The sequence below is a fragment of the Ranitomeya variabilis genome, chromosome 4 (assembly GCF_051348905.1).
Source record: "Ranitomeya variabilis isolate aRanVar5 chromosome 4, aRanVar5.hap1, whole genome shotgun sequence".
NCBI classification, from domain to species: Eukaryota; Metazoa; Chordata; class Amphibia; order Anura; family Dendrobatidae; genus Ranitomeya; species Ranitomeya variabilis.
This window is the reverse complement of record NC_135235.1, coordinates 377,469,613-377,482,537: the sequence shown is the minus strand read 5'-3', so window position 1 is coordinate 377,482,537 and position 12,925 is coordinate 377,469,613. Positions and strand designations below refer to the sequence as shown.

Below are 12,925 nucleotides of genomic sequence, written 5' to 3'. Positions count from 1 at the left end.
CAGTTACTAATCATCATTGAACCGGAAGGAACTCCCCGGATGAGGAAGGAGCTCAGAGACTACCCTCTGAAAGCCTGTTTGACCTACAGAAAATGAGCGAAGTGAAGGAAAAACAGCTTTCATTGCTGTCACCATTTTTCCTCATGACCCTCCCAGCAATCGAATGGAATGAGAGAATGAGAGGTCAAGTAAGAGAGTTCGGAGTTGGAGAGCCACGGCCTTGTCTCAAGGGAGAATTACCAACCCTCTGGAAGTGTCCAGGATCATCCTCAAAAAGGATATCTGCTGGGCTGGAAATGAGAAAAAAAACTTGTCTAGATGAAGCTGCCAATCCAGGGGAGAGAGGACCTTGTCAAGCTTGGTATAAGTTTGAGGTCCAGAATTAGTCTTACTTTTCGGTCCCTCTTTTTGGAACCAAGATCCCTTAGATCTAGACCGTCCTGGACAACTCTTCCACTGCTGGTTGGGTCTATAGGAAACATGTGATCCCAGGGAGTGATGTCAGAGATTTTTTGAACGCAGAGTACACTTCCATTCTCTGAGCTATAATGCCCTTCTGGATGTAATGGTATTTTGCTGCTGACAGCGCCGCGCAACTAGCCGCACCCGAGAGGCGTGAACCGGCTAGTCTCCTGCTCAAGAAATTCGATTGATCAGCTGTACTGTCTTCGGGAAAAGGTTACTCTATGGGGCTGTTTGGTCCGCTTAAAATACACCTTATGACCGGAAGCCAAGGTAGATACGTCCTCTACCCCCAGGTTTTAGTTGACGGCTTCAATGAGGCTGTCTACTGACTCCTGGTAATCAGACGCCTCTAAATTGAGGGGCCCTTCGGAATCGTACTCCGAACCATGTTCACTAATCTCCGCTGGTGAGGGTGAACGAGAGATGGAACTCAAGGATACAGATGCACCCGACGGACCGGGAGAAGCGGAGTGGGTTCGTTTCCCCCGCGTCTGCCTAGTGAGAGAGCGGTCCCTGCAGGCCGGAGGCTCCTGTGAGTCGAAGGACCTCTCCAGGACAGGCGAACCGCTGCCCCTGGACCCAGATGGGGTCCGAAGGGACTCAATTGCCTTTGTTAGTGATGCCATAGATTGCGACAAAGACAAAGCCCATTCCGGGGGGGTGGGGGGGGGGGGTGTGGAGACCATGCTTTCTGCTCCTGACACACTGGGCTGAGTCGCAGGGGAGGGCTCCTGAGCGCGTTCGGAACCACAGGGCCTCTCAGAGACGAGCACTCTGGGCAAGCGGAACGACAAGTGAGACAAGAGATATATAGAACCGTATGAGCCTTGGTCCTTCTAGGCATGCTGACCTACCTGCCGGTATAATCTTTGCATAAAAGGCAGGTAAAAGCAAGAGTATCAGCCAGGCTGGAGGGAGTAGCACTTGCCCCAGTCCTGAAAACCCAGACCGGCCTATTGAACACATCCCAAAGCGCAGCAGTAGACTTTTCCTGACACAGGCTCCAAAAAAGTGCGCCCTCCTGAAGGGGCGGATCCGCTGACACAAGTTTGTGGGCGGAGATTCTGAGGCCAAATAAAGGCCGAAAGCAGACCCTAAACCCTCCTCCCCGGCATCCGCACAATGGTAGAAGGGGGCGGAACCGCCAGAAGATGACACGGCGAGGTGGGCGGGGCATCCATCTGAGGCCTAGTGCCCCAGAAACCGGGGGCTAAATTTACCAGCGTCCGTATGCGGATAGGGAGGGCGGATCTAATCTTTCGGAGCCCGCCCGAACTTACTGGAGCGGGGCCGAAGATACCGGTAGAGAGACGCAGATCTAGAAGCCTGGAGCAGGTGAAGCGCTGCGGCAGGAGCCATCCCAGCCCCATGATCCAAGGTTAGCAAGGGGGGCTATAATACAGGACGGTGCAGGCAGCCTAACTCCACCATCCCTTCAAAAGATGGGGAGAGGGACCGTCTGCCTCCATCACCGCAGTCTCAGCATTGGTGGTGCAGTGGGGGCCGCACAGACTCCCATACGCACCTGTACAGCCTAGGGTTTTACTACCTTAGGGTGGTCAGGGCTGAGTCCGGCATAGTGTCACACGTTTCGGGAGAGGATACGTTGAGGCGACACTCCACATGCTCGCCCGTTGATGGTTTGGGGAGATCGAACCCCTTCAAAAGGGTCCGTGGCCCCTGTCTCATCTTCATGGTAAAAAAAAAGAATCTGGGGAAAACCCAGAGATGTGCCCCCTATGGACACTAAGCATGAACTGGTTAGCTGAGAGCCAGCAGGAAGGTGTATACTGCTGGGGAGGAGCTAACTTTTTTTGTATCACTTAATGTCAGCCTCCTATTGGCAGCAGCATACACCCACGGTCTGTGTCCCCCAATGAGGCGAAGGAGAAATTAGAAATTTGAAAAAATAAAAATGGGGGTTTGTAGCACTGTTTTCTGAGACCCATAACCATTTTTTGGCTGATGGAGCTGTGCGACAGCTTATGCTTTTTGGGGGGCGAGACGATATTTTATGGATATTATTTTGGGGTAAAAGTTATGTTTTTGACACAGGTTACAGTATTTTTTTGTGGTATTGCAGAGACCAAAAAAAAAAAAAAACCCTAGTCCACTATGTGGTAAAATGAGTTGTGTTGTTCAAAAGCATAACTCTTCCCTCAAAACACAAGCCCTCATGTTGCTAAATAAATAAAATAGTTATGGCTCTTGGAAGAAGGGGAGGAAATAACAAAAATGTTAAAGGGAACCTGTCACCCCCCCCCCCCCCAGGCGTTTGTAACTAAAAGAGCCATCTTGTGCAGCACTAATGCTGCATTCTGACAAGGTGGCTCTTTTAGTTCGGGTCCCTCGCACTGCCGCAATAATAGGTCTTTCCCAGCTAATCCAAAAGCCTTCCAGCCGTCCATCATGGCCTCTGCGCGCCGGGCGCCGCTTCAAAAGCGATTATTGCAGCAGTGCCAGGAACCCGAACTAAAAGAGCCACCTTGTCAGAATGCAGCATTAGCGCAGCACAAGGTGGCTCTTTTAGTTACAAACATCTGGGGGGGGTTAGCGTGACAGGTTCCCTTTGAATTGCTGGGCAGTAAAGAGGTTAAACGGGTTGACAAACACTTTGATATTCATGGCCTATCCTTAGAACAGGTCATCAGTATCTGATTAGTGGGGGTGCGACACCTAGCTCCTCCGCTGATCAGCTGCTGGGTGTGTTGCAGAGATGAACTGCACAGCTCCGTCAATAGTATAGTGGCTGCGGCCAGGTACTGCATACCAACACCTTATTCATCTCAATAGGGAGCGGATGTCAGTACCTGGCTGCGGACACTTGAGTTGATGGCGCTTTGAAGCTCTGCAACGAATCACATCGGTCTGCTGCCGGCACTGGGAAGAGCTGATAAGCGGAGGCGTCGAGTGTTGCTCCACCACCAACAGATATTGATGACCTATGGTACTCTAAATCCTCTGCAATGCAAAATGGGTGATGACTAAGGAGATTCATCTAAAAAAACAAAAAAAAAAAACAAACTAAACTAAAATAATAAAATAAGAAGACCAACAAAAGCCGGGAGATCTGCCTATAAAAGTACTACACCAAAGGAGGATTTTTGGTACTGCTCTCTTTCGTAGCCTTCAATATGTTGCTACCTGAAGTATGACGCTAAAAATACATCTTAGAAGAAAAAAAAAATCTGCTCCTCCCCAACAACCAACACCTGACCAGCCGATATCAAGCTATTAATTTAGTGCAATAGCAGGAAAAGAAGCAAAACCAAGACCAACCAAACAAGGGAGAGTAGTTTTCTCCAGTGAAGGCTATGAGAAAGATTTTAGAGCGAGTACAAAAAATCCTCTTTTCTAGGGCACTTCACTGTGAGAAACAGAAATAATGGGCTGTCCTAACATAGTCACTTGGATGGGGAAATTAATACCAGCACTGCAGAAAGAAGAATAGCAATCCCTCAGGTTACCACCTGAGCAACTGCTGCTTGCAGTATCCTTCGGCTAAGGCATGAATCCATTGGACGCAAGTCTTTCCATTGAAAATGTAAGCGTTTCAGAAAGATGTGGACTGAAGACTAAGTAGTGACCATATGGAATAGAAGAACAGACACTTAAAGGTATATTACCGAGGAGGCCTCTATCATACGAGGTGAAAGAGTCATGCCTCAGTAAGGACACCCTTGCTTAGCCCAATCTTTTGCACTGGCAGAATGAAAGTAGAAAACGAGAGAGAGGGATCGATTGATCGAGATGGAGACAGAGAGAGATGGAGACAAAGAGAGAAGGAGACAGAGAGAGGAGACAGAGAGAAGGAGACAGAGGAGACAGAGCGCAAGAGAAAGCGAGAGAAAGAGAAAGCGAGAGAAAGAGAAAGCGAGAGAAAGAGAAAGCGAGAGAAAGAGAAAGCGAGAGAAAGAGAAAGCGAGAGAAAGAGAAAGCGAGAGAAAGAGCGAGAAAACGGTTTGGGTTTTGGTCCACAATTTATGTCCTGGGTCAAACTGCTGTATGCGCAGCCAGTGGCTAGAGTTAGGGTGAATGGAGAGTTTTCTCGAACGATTAAGTTACATAGAGGGACGAGACAGGGGTGTCCATTCTCCCCTCTCCTGTTTCCTTTGGCTGTTGAGCTGCTGGCTGCCAAGATTAGGCAGTCTGCTGAAGTATCTGGGTTTAAGTACGGGTCAATTGAAGAAAAGATAGCGTTATACACGGACGACATACTGCTGTTGCTGAGCGATCCACAGAGTTCATTAGGAAATGCTATTCAGCTTATCGAAAGATTTGGAGCATTGTCGGGGTTGAGGATAAATTGGAATAAATCAACTCTGTTTAAGGTAGATGACGTAGGGAGGCAGACTTAAAGTGGCTGATCAATTCAAATATTTGGGGATATGGATCTCTCTGCCGATTACAGATTACTTGCATAAGAATTTGACTCCCGTGTTGGGGGTTCTTAAGGCAAAAGTAGGGGCATGGTCTAAGGGTACCGTTACACAAAACGATTTACCAACGATCACGACCAGCGATACGACCTGGCCGTGATTGTTGGTAAGTCGTTGTGTGGTCGCTGGGGAGCTGTCACACAGACAGCTCTCCAGCGACCAACGATGCCGAAGTCCCCGGGTAACCAGGGTAAACATCGGGTTACTAAGCGCAGGGCCGCGCTTAGTGACCCGATGTTTACCCTGGTTACCAGCGTAAACGTAAAATAAAAAAAACACATACTCACATTCCGGTGCCCGGCGTCCGCTTCCCTGCACTCCTCCTGCATCCTGTGTAAGCGCCGGCCAAAGCAGAGCGGTGATGTCACCGCTGTGCTCTGCTTTCACTTTACGGCCGGCGCTCACAGTCAGTGCAGGGAAGCAGACGGCGAGGGACCTGACGGACACCGGAATGTAAGTATGTACTGTTTTTTTTTTTTTTACATTTACAATGGTAACCAGGGTAAACATCGGGTTACTAAGCGCGGCCCTGCGCTTAGTAACCCGATATTTACCCTGGTTACAAGCGAACGCATCGCTGGATCGGTGTCACACACACCGATCCAGCGATGACAGCGGGAGTTCCAGCGACGAAATAAAGTTTCAAACGATCTGCTACGACGTACGATTCTCAGCGGGGTCCCTGATCGCCGCTGCGTGTCAGACACAGTGATATCGTATGGATATCGCTGGAACGTCACGGATCGTGCCGTCGTAGCGATCAAAGTGCCAATGTGAGACGGTACCCTAAATTGCACTTGTCAGTGTTGGGCCGAGTCAACCTTCACAGAATGTTCTTCCCTCATCCCTGCCCTTCCTAATTCCAGCCAAGGCATCCACAGTTTATCATAAAACTCCACTTTCCCTCTTTTCTGGTAAACCCCCTTTTCTAGAGTAATAACATGTTTCACATAGTGAAGGTATTCTCTCGAAGGTGGATCCTCTTTTATCCAGTTTCTTGCTATGACCTTCGAGCCATGTACAATAGTCTAGCAATTGCTATCTTCAAATTGTTATCTACTCTTATCTCCTCTACATATCCCAACAAACACATCACCGGTTCCCTTGGGGCCACGCATCTATAAGCCCCCTCTATTCGCATCTATAAGCCCCCTCTATTCAACTGATAATCACCAACCAGAAAGCAGCCAACCTTGGACACGTTCAGAGCATGTGAAGCAGTCCAGCATTGTCATTCCTGCACCTAGGGCACTCTGAGTCAGACCGCAATCCGGCCTTATACAAGACATCTGGAGATCTATACACTCTATGTAGGATATAAAGCGGAGACAGTCTGTACAGTTCATTCAGTGACAGTTTTGGTATCCATTCTAACACAGACATCCATGTTTCATCCTCTAAATGGCCCAATTCTTTCTCCCATTTAGTTCTAGCGCCAATCGGGAAACCCAGTAAATGAGTATGTAGTAGGTCTCTGTACAAGGTGGAAATAAACCCTCTCGTTGCCCCCTCTCCACACACATACTCCAACACTAAATCGCCTTGAATTTTAAAACAGTCTCCCCTGTTCTGGGCATTAAACTCATGTCTCACCTGTGCATATTGATATCCCCCAGAAGTCCTAATACCAAATTCTGATTGCAGCTGGGAAAAGGATTTCAACTCTTGCCGCTCTAGAACCTGATAGACATATCGTATCCCCCTGGCCTGCCATTCTGGTAAGCATCCTATTGCCATAAACTCCAGTAAATTGTTATTAAACCACAGCGGGGAGAACCTGGTAAGACAGGTGACTCCACAAATTTGTCTAACTCTTCCCCATAATTTATATATCAGGAATAGCGTAGGATAGATTTTCCCAAGAGCCCCCAGAGACCCATCTTCCAAGCACTGTACCACAGAACATCTTGTCGTCACCCTCTCTATCAGCCGTTGTACCACGCTGGAAGACTCCTCACGCTCCCAGCCCTTTAAGTGCTGGCACTGAGCCGCCAGGAAGTATATTTCAGGGTTAGGCAAAGCCAAACCTCCTTCATCCTTAGGTCTCTGAAGCGTCTCCAACCTAACCTGCTGCTTCCCCCACACCAAATTCCTAAAGAAGGAGTTAATCAGCTTAAATTTCCCACATGGTATCCAAATAGGTGAGTTATGGAGAACATACAGTATCTTAGGCATGAGAATCATTTTAATAAGTTTTTTCCTGTTGGAATGTTTGTTTATAAGGGGACAGTAGGAGTCATCACATAATACTAAAGTATATGCTGGTTTACGATATGCTAAGGGAGAGCATAAGCTGTCTAAATGGGGGGGAATCTTTTCAAAATCCCTGTATTGTTGTAAAATGTTTATTGTGATTTTATACTTAATAAAAATCTATTTAAGTAAAAAAAAAAGAAAGAGCGAGAAAAAGAAAGAAAAAGAGAGAAAGAGAGAAAGAAAGAGAAAGAGAGAGAAAGAGAGAGTGAGCAAGCAGACACTGAGCCTCTTCAGAGAGAGAGAGATAGAGAGAGAGCGCGAGCAGACTTTGAGCCTCATCTGAATGAACAGATCACCAAGAAGAAGAAATCACCCTGTTGGAAAGCCGGAACGGAGAGAGATTTCTTCTTGGCACAAAAGGAGATGACCAAAGGACACAACACCAGATTGAGGTTCTCCAGATCCAAGTAGACTGACAAGGTGGGCCTGAGTTCGCTGTTGTGCAGTTGTGACTTATGGACTACAAGTCAGGCTGTGCTGGACAAAGAATAGCCAAGGCAGGGACCTTGTTTTTGGATGTAAACCCTGGCTCAAGACCCACATGTAAAAAATAAAGAGGAGGCTATTGCCATAGGAATGTTGTCAATAGGTATAGAGTAGATGGTTTTTAAATAAAATGGCAAAACGTGACATCTAAGGCCCTTGTTCCCTAATCCTTGTCAGTTCAACAAAATTAGAAGGGGCTGAAGCCTTTTGAACTGCAGACCCAGAAGTCCTGCCAGTAAATTAAAGGACCAAGAATTATGATAGAATAGGAAACCGTTTGGAAAGGTCTATCTGGATGCTATGGGTGGTGACAGAATCTGCAATAAAGAGATACAGCTCTAGACTCAACCTGAAGAATCCTGAGCTTATCAGACGGCATTCAAAACTTTCAGCCTAAAATAAGGCAAGAATCTTGCCCTGATGGGTAAGACCAAGACTCCCCCCTAGAATAAAGAAGAGCCCTGACCTATGCCTTGAACTGTCACCTACCAAAAAACTGAAGTTGAGGAAATAGGTGGTCCAGTTAACACAACAAAAGTCCATTGTCTGCAAGACCTGCTATAAGACTTGAATGAGACAGAGCTGCCCAGCATTCCTATAGGAGGTGAAAGGATGGAAACATTGCTACTAATCTCTAACCCAGCCATCTAGGACCATAGGCAAAAAGGACTAGGATAAGGTGGAGACCTCCTCTGGGACAAAGATAGCATAAATGCATAAAGGATGTCCCAAAGTACTGAACTAGCCACCTCAAGGGAAGGCTTCAATAGCCACTCAATGCGTCTAGTAGCACCCGACCAGGGTCGATGAAATTCACAAGATCAGAGAATTTGAGGATTCCCTAAAAAAAAAAAAAAAAAAAAAGCCCGGTGCTTAGGTCAGATGGTCAAGATGTGAGGTGGCCCGACTAGAGATTCTGGGAGCAAAAATCCCAGTATATCTGATCAATGGCCTAAGATGCAGTGAACAAAGGCCTCTGATTGGCTAAAAAAGCAACAAGTGCGATCGGCCTACACCCCCCACCACACAGTAAAAATAAAGACTAGCTGAGTAAAGAAGTCACCCATGCCTCTAAAATTAGAGGAAACATTTTATGCTAAAGGTTAGAATCAACAAAAAGGGAGCCATTCTCCTCCAGCACAAAGTGCTGAAGCAAGGCAAACTGAACTACAACCCCTGGCAAAAATTATGTTATCACCGGCCTTGGAGGATGTTCATTCAGTTGTTTAATTTTGTAGAAAAAAAAGCAGATCACAGACATGGCACAAAACTAAAGTAATTTCAAATGGCAACTTTCTCGCTTTAAGAAACACTAAAAGAAATCAAGAACAAAAAATGTGGCAGTCAGTAATGGTTACTTTTTTTTTAACCAAGCATAAAAAAAATAAATTGGAATCACTCAATTCTGAGAAAAAAAATTATGGAATCATGAAAAACAAAAAAACACTCCAAAACATCACTAGTATTTTGTTACACCACCTCTAGCTTTTATTACAGCTTGCAGTCTCTGAGTCATGGACTTAATGAGTGTCAAACAGTACTCTTCATCAATCTGGCTCCAACTTTCTCTGATTGCTGTTGCCAGATCAGCTTTGCAGGTTGGAGCCTTGTCATGGGCCATTTTCTTCAACTTCCACCAAAGATTTTCAATTGGATTGCGATCCGGACTATTTGCAGGCCATGACATTGACCTTATGTGTCTTTTTTCAAGGAATGTTTTCACAGTTTTTGCTCTATGGCAGGATGCATTATCATCTTGAAAAATGATTTAATCATCCCCAAACATCCTTTCAATTGATGGGATAAGAAAAGTGTCCAAAATATCAACATAAACTTGTGCATTTATTGAAAATGTAATGACAGCCATCTCCCCAGTGCCTTTACCTGACATGCAGCCCCATATCATCAATGACTGTGGAAATCTGCATGTTCTCTTCAGGCAGACATCTTTATAAATCTCATTGGAACGGCACCAAACAAAAAAGTTCCAGCATCATCACCTTGCCCAATGCAGATTCGCGATTCATCACTGAATATGACTTTCATCCAGTCATCCACAGTCCACGATTGATTTTCCTTAGCCCATTGTAACCTTGTTTTTTTCTGTTTAGGTGTTAATGATGGCTTTCGTTTAGCTTTTCTGTATGTAAATCCCATTTCCTTTAGGCGGTTTCTTACAGTTCAGTCACAGACGACTCCAGTTTCCACCCATTCGTTCCTCATTTGTTTTGTTGAGCATTTTGGAGACATATTGCTTTAAGTTTCTGGTCTTGACGGTTTGATGTCTTCCTTGGTCAACCAGTATGTTTGCCTTTAGCAACCTTCCCATGTTGTTTGTATTTGGTCCAGATTTTAGACACAGCTGACTGTGCAACATTGCGTGATGATTTACCCTCTTTTAAGAGTTTGATAATCCTCTCCTTTGTTTCAATTGACATCTCTCGTGTTGCAGCCATGATTCATGTCAGTCCATTTGGTGCAACAGCTCTCCAAGGTATGATCACTCCATTTTAAATGCAGACTAACGAGCAGATCTAATTTGGTGCAGGTGTTATTTTTGGGGATGAAAATTTACAGGGTGATTCCATAATTTTTTCCTCAGAATTGAGTGATTCCATTATGTTTCCCCTATGATTGGTTAAAAAAAGTAACCATTACCGACTATGACATTTTTGGTTCTTGATTTCTTTTAGTGTTTCTTAAAGCCAGAAAGTTGCCATTTGAAATGACTTTAGTTTTGTGCCATATCTGATCTGCTTTTTTTTTACAAAATTAAACAACTGAATGAACAAGGCCGTTGAATCCATAATTTTTGCCAGGGGTTGTATTTGATGAATGTGCTAAGATGAGAGGTCTTTACCAGAGGAAAACATTCTGCCTGGAAGTTAGAGAAGAGTGCAGAAATCTTGCAACTTCGCCAAACCAAAAGGTCTCTGTTCATAGATCTGACTCGCCTAGGATGAGGTCAGAGACCTGTCGTTCACCAAAAATACAGCCTATGGAGGGGTCTAAGTTAGCTGGTTACAGGGTCACCTGCTGGATTCACCTGACTGTGAGGTTTCCGCTGGTGGTTGTGACTCACTCTGGGAAGTAGTCAGAGTAGCATCTGGGTTGCAAGGTTATCTGAGGGATTGTAAATGGCCACAGATTAACCCACGAAAATAGGCTGGTGAGAATGACCTCAACTAGTTTTTGACATGATGAACTACTGTGGCACTGCTAGTATCAGTCGTCCAGCAGATGAACAGTCTACCTGGCCCTGGAGAGTGACTTTGCACACTTACAGGTGATTAGTGGTGAGGCAGTGATATGCGGCATAGTGATGCTAGACAGCTGCCTGCATGGCGAGGCCACAATGGCTGGTGTCCCTGGATAGAACAGGGTGACTGTATAGGCAGAATGGTGACTGTGGAGATGCCAGTGGTGAGATGCCTCCAAAAGACGACAGACTTCTGTGGATGTGCAGCCCTAAAGCTGTGTGGTGCAGCTGCAAGAGGAGATGAGGCAGGGAAGTAGTGTTGTTGGCAAAGGTTAAGTGAACATGCAACTCTTCACGCTCTGGCAGTCAGAAGTTAAAAGGCAAAGGAACATTTATCCTGGGCACCTGATCATCACCTGCATTCAGGTACAATAATCCAGTCATATCAACAACAGAAGATACAGACTGACCATTACAGGCTGTACTTTCTGTCGCTTAGTGGGGGTGAAACAGAGAAGTTAGTCGAGGCAGGAAAAAATAAGCAAAATCAGACCTGAAACTCAGACTTATAGTCTGTCTCCAACCGGCCAGGTGTGGGCTGAAGGGGAGAAGCCGACTTTTTTTTTTTTTTCTAAGATGTATTCTTAGTGTCAGCCTCGATGTGGCAGCATATTATCCATGATTTCTGTGTTCTCCAGTGAAGAGCCCGAGAGAAACTAATTAGATGAGTGTTTGCAGGCTATAAACATGGTTACTGTGCTTTAGGTACACAAATGAGAAATAGATACTGAAAAGGGTCCTGTGCTATTTTACGACACAGTCAATCAGAAATACGTAGGGTAAAGAAAAATATGAACAAGCACCAATGTATTTTACGAAGCCATAGCTGAACCCAGAAATAAGGTGGTCCATCAAACAAAACATACTCGTTGAGAAGACTATCAAAACGTATTGATTTCCTCTCTCCCTTGGAACTGTTGTTTGCCGGTGGAGACGCCCCGAGCAGGGGAATCTCTTCCCTCTACTCAATTTTTTCAACACCTGACTCTGACGCAAGGCTCTATTTCCAGTCTGCTTGGGAGAAGGATTTAGGGCGGACTTTGTCGGATGAGGAATGGGAGCGTTGCTTCCTGATGAACCATAAACGCCCGAGTTCCAGTGAGGCCTCGGAGAAGGGGTATAAACTGCAATATAGGTGGTACCTCACACCTGACAGGTTACACAAATTTTCTCCCTCAATTTCAAACTGCTGCTGGAGGTGTGGAAATGGTATTGGCTCCCTTTTGCATATCTGGTGGGGCTGCCCCTTAATTAGAACATTCTGGGACCAAGTGTTCAGAAATTATGGTTTTATCACAGGCAAGCACATCACCGGTACTCCGGAGATGGCATTGCTCTCCATGATTCCCGGTTCGGTGGGATCCCAAAAAAAAGACATCCTTAAATTTTGCCTAGCGGCTGCTAGGACGGTGATCCCCCGTCGATGGCAAGACCCGGTTCCCCCCGATGTTGTGGAGTGGTTTTCAGAATTTGAAACCATCTTTAGGATGGAGGAAATTGATGCAGACCTTTCACAGACAAGGGTCTCCTTTTTAGGTATCTGGACTGAATGGATTCTATTTAAAGATTCTGCTCGTTTCCCTGACCTGTTTACCTGAATACACCTGTCTATTCTACAGTCGATTACTAAGCTACTCTTCTTTTCTTTTCGTGTTCTCATTTTATATTTCTTTTCTTGAGCCCCACCTACGTGGGCTCCCCCCTCTATTTCCTCCTCTTTCTATCTCCCCCCTGGGTGAGCTGTTCACCTTCCACCAGCTCGGTGTGATAGGTCTGTACCATGATTTACCAGTTACTTTTATAATGTTACTATTTGCGTGCATGTCTCGCTCTAGGGGACATGGTCGAACTGATTTTAGGTATGCTTTCTTTTATTCACGGTAATGAAAGTCCTCGCCTGTTGCTAGGGCAAGGAGTTATTGCTTATATGTTAAAGTTACCGTTTTTTTTCTCCTTTCTTTTATGTAAGATTTATGCAAGGTTTGTGAACGAGTGTTTTTTGCGTTACTCTTCTCGAATT

At 45.6% G+C, this 12,925-nt stretch overlaps 1 protein-coding gene across 2 annotated transcripts in view; it reads right to left on the bottom strand.

Moving 5' to 3' along the window:
• Positions 1-12,925, bottom strand: part of CHUK (component of inhibitor of nuclear factor kappa B kinase complex) — a 192,203-nt gene that overhangs the window by 60,745 nt on the left and 118,533 nt on the right. The gene's annotated exons all lie outside the window — the stretch shown is intronic.